Genomic DNA, 4399 nt, shown 5'->3' with positions numbered 1-4399 from the left:
CCCAGAGTTTAATTCTTTTGTAATTCTTTGTTGGGGGATGGGGGCAGCTTCCAAAAATACCTTGTCCTTAAGCAGTTTTCATTATGGATGCTAGTTGCTCAAACCTTCACTGATTCAGGTTAACCTGGATCCCAGTAGAGTTTTTCTTTGTTTTTCTCCTAGCATCCTCTGATGTCAGGCCAAACAAAAATTCACATAAAGGATGTAAGTCCCACATTTCTCCCGGCATTATATCAGAACGGCCCTGGGAGCATATTAATAGCCTGGAGTCATGGAACAAATGGTTATTTATATGTGTAGGTGATGGCTAAAGTACACCCTCCAGTAATTATTCACAATTAACAAGCACTTCAGCAAATGAACAAAATCTGTTCTTCATCCATCGAGGTAGCAATTCTTTATCCAGAACTCATGTACCTGCAACTTCTGGTTAACCAGCCCTCCCACACAGCTCCAGAACAAAGCTAATTAGAGATTATAATCATGACCTTCAGGCTCCTTCCTGAGCCTGAAGGGTACTTGAGTCATCAATAAAATATAATGTCTTCAGTAGAGTTTCAGTTGACAAGTATAATGGAGTTGAAAATTGGTGATCTATATATACTTGTTAACTCTCTGTTAACTAGACATGTGTTGGCAGCTCTTGTGGAGTGAGCTCTTCTCATCTGCTAGAACTTTCCAGATATTTTCTCATTTAATCTTCTCAGCTCTGCTCTATGTGATGGGCTTTGGGGGTGATGGGAGGGAACTGGGGCTCTTGTCTCTTGCTTGTCCAGTCCTAGTTACTATCCTTGACTCAGGTCCCTGTGATAATGCACTTTATAGAGAGTCTGGAATGCCTGGACTAGGAGAAACCTCCAGGGGATCCAGCTGGATCCAGTTTGATCATTTCATTGTACGTGAGGCATCTGAGGCCGGAGAGGCTGAGTGATGTGCTCAGGTTTGCCCAGAGCACCTGCCTCCTAGCTCTAAGTTCTCTCTATTACATCACAGCATATTCGACATAATTCAGCTGCTATCTTGATTATCCCCAGGAGTATGGTGATTTATTTTATGGCCCAAAACAGGATCGAGCAAACAGAGCCTGTCTTTTGTTGTTGTTGTTGTTACTTAGTTTTTATTTCATAAACTTAAGTCTGCAACTCAGCTAGGCATGGAAGGGAACCAGGAAAATATGGAACCCACAGGGAACCGCAGTGAGAGCACAGAGACTCTAGGATACTGCGAGCAAATGGGGTGGAGGGTGCTCTCCTGAGCTACAGAAGGAATAGGCTGGTGGTTAAAACACAAGTCAAACTTATTGAAGTTGTCTACAGTCAGCAAAGGTGATCTTCTTGCTGGTCTTGCCATTCCGGGACCCAAAGTGCTCCACGGCCTCCACAATCTTCATGCCTTCTTTCACCTTGCCGAAGACCACATGCTTGCCATCCAACCAGTCTTGGCAGTGCCGATGAAAAACTGAGAACCGTTTGTGTTGGGTCCAGTATTTGCCATGGACAACATGCCAGGACCTAGATGCTTCAGGATGAAGTTCTCATCATCAAGTTTCTCCCCACAGATGGACTTGCCACCAGTGCCATTATGGCATGTAAAGTCACCACCCTGACACATAAACTCTGGAATAATTCTGTGAAAGCAGGAACCCTTATAACCAAATCCTTTCTCTCCAATGCTCAGAGCATGACAATTTTCTGCTGTCTTTGGCAACTTGTTTGCAAACAGCTTGATGTCAAAGAACGCGGTGGGGTTGACCATGGCTGATAGTACAGGACTGCTGGTGACGGCGATGTTTTAAAAGCTTTTTTTTTTCTTTTTCTTTTATTTTTATTTTTATTTTTATTTGAGAGAGGGTCTTGCTCTGTCATCAGGGCTGGAGTGCAGTGGCACAATCATGGCTCACTGCATCCTTGACTGGCAGGCATCAAATGATCCTCCCATTTCAGCCTCCCGAGTAGCTGTGATTGCAGGTGCATGCCACCGTATGCATGCTAATTTTTGTATTTTTTGTAGAAATGGGGTTTCACCATGTTGTCTAGGCTGCTTTTGAACTCCTGAGCTCAGGCGTTTCTCTCGCCTTGGCCTCCCAAAGTGCTGAGATTATAGGCTTGAGTCACCACACCTGGCCTCTTTTTTTTTTTTTTTTCCTTTTTAATGTCAAAGAGCAGTCTGTTAAATTAGCTATGACCTTATGCATTAACTATATGAGTGTTACAAAGTGTTGGCTGAGTCTGGATCCTTGAGGATAAATGTGAGAGGCCTGAAATATATGCTCAGTGAGGATTTGGTACATTTCCATCATGCTCATCATCCTTCACTCCTAACATTGAACCTGTTAGTAGTCCTGCCAGGGCAGCTTTAAAAATGTGTCAACGATTTGACTGCTTCTGACCATTCCACGGTTTCTGCCTTGGTCCTGGCCACTGTCCTCTCTCAGCTGGATGACCTCTGGGGCCTTCTTACTGGAATCCCTGCTTCTGTGATTCTCATCACACTTAGACTACACTACACTCTCCTTACCAGAGCCTCAAGGCCTTGCATGGCTTGCCCTCTGCCCAACTCTCTGACCCCCTGTCCTACTCTGCACTCCCTCACTCTGTTCCAGCCACCCCGGCCTTGCCATGCTTCAAAACTGCCAAACTAATTTCTGCCACAGGACCTTTGCACAGGCTATTTTCTCTACCTGGAATGCTCTTTGTCCAGATGGTTTCTTGACTCACTCTTCCATTTTATTCAGGTTTTTGCTCAAATATCACCCCTGCAGAGAGGCTTTCCCAATGGCCATGTCTAAGATAACACCCTCTTCCTTTCATTTTGCTTTTCCCAATGTTGCTTTAGTGTTGTATAGAGCATTGATACCGCCTTATGATAAATAACAATCTTACTTATAAATATTTACTTGTTTTTCTGTTCTTTGTCTGACCTGTCAGAATTTAAGATCTGTGAGGCCCAGAACAAAGTTGACTCCCCATTTCTTGCATCAGTGCCTGGTAGATGCTCAATAAATAACTGTTGAGTAAATTAATAAACTAAAACTTTAGATCCATGCCTGGCATGGTGGTTTATTCCTGTAATCCCAGCACTTTGGGAGGCCAAGGTGGGCAGATCATGAGGTCAGAAGATCGAGACCATCCTGGCCAACATGGTGAAACCCCATTTCTACTAAAAATACAAAAAAAAAAAAAAAAAGAAAAAAAAATTAGCTGGGTGTGGTGATGCATGCCTGTAATCCCAGCTACTCAAGTGACTGAGGCAGGAGAATCACTTCAACCTGGGAGGTGAATATTGCAGTGAGTCAAGATCATGCCACTGCACTCCAGCCTGGCGACGGAGCGAGACTTTGTCTCAAAAAAAAAAAAAAAAAAAAAAAAACCCTGAGGGAAAAAGGACTCTAGGAATTTTCTAACCAAAAAGTATAATACCTACATGAAATAAATGACAAAGTTTCATAGAGGCATTTGAAAGCTGACTTAAATCAATGGAAAGGCATATCGTGTTTTTGGATGGGATGGGAAGACAGTATTGTAAAGAAAACAATTTTCCCCAAATTAGTTCTTGAATTGAATGCAATTTCAACCTAATGCCCTTAGGGCTGTGTAAGTTGACAAAACTATTTAAAAACTCATCTGCAAAGATAAATAGGAAAAAGCCACCCAGGAATTCTTGGAAAAATAATGACAGTGAGAAGGGAACTTCAATGTAAAAATTCTAATATGTATTATAAAGCTGTAATGATTAAGATAGTGTTTTACTGGGGCAGGAATATACCAAAATACCCATGAAATAGAATAGTAAATTCAGCAAGAGAAAACAGGGTATGTTAGAATTTACTGTAATAATTGGATTATGAGGGGCGGAGCAAGATGGCCGAATAGGAGCAGCTCCAGTCTCCAACTCCCAGCGCGAGTGACACAGAAGACCGGTGATTTCTGCGTTTTCAACTGAGGTACTGGGGTCATCTCGCTAGGGAGTGCCGGACAATCGGTGCTGGTCAGCTGCTGCAGCCTGACCAGCGTGAGCTGAAGCAGGGCAAGGCATCGCCTCACCTGGAAGCGCAAGGGGGAAAGGAATCCCTTTTTCCTAGCCAGGGGAACTGAGACACACAACACCTGGAAAATCGGGTAACTCCCACCCCAATACTGCGCTTTAAGGAAACAGGCACACCAGGAGAATATATCCCACACCTGGCCGGGAGGGTCCCACGCCCACGGAGCCTCCCTCACTGCTAACACAGCCGTCTGCGGTGATCTATCCGCAAGGCAGCAGCGAGGCTGGGGGAGGGGCGCCCGCCATTGCTGAGGCTTAAGTAGGTAAACAAAGCCGCTGGGAAGCTCGAACTGGGTGGAGCTCACAGCAGCTCAAGGAAGCCTGCCTGTCTCTGTAGACTCTACCTCTGCGGACA

At 44.4% G+C, this 4399-nt stretch overlaps 1 pseudogene; it reads right to left on the bottom strand.

The window, feature by feature from the left end:
• Positions 1-1130: 1130 nt before the first annotated feature.
• On the bottom strand, positions 1131-1755 carry LOC117068316 (annotated as a pseudogene).
• Positions 1756-4399: the final 2644 nt, after the last annotated feature.

This window comes from Trachypithecus francoisi, unplaced genomic scaffold (genome assembly GCF_009764315.1).
Source record: "Trachypithecus francoisi isolate TF-2019V2 unplaced genomic scaffold, Tfra_2.0 Lachesis_group21, whole genome shotgun sequence".
In the NCBI taxonomy this organism is placed as follows: domain Eukaryota; kingdom Metazoa; phylum Chordata; class Mammalia; order Primates; family Cercopithecidae; genus Trachypithecus; species Trachypithecus francoisi.
This window is presented reverse-complemented; position numbering and strand designations above follow the sequence as displayed.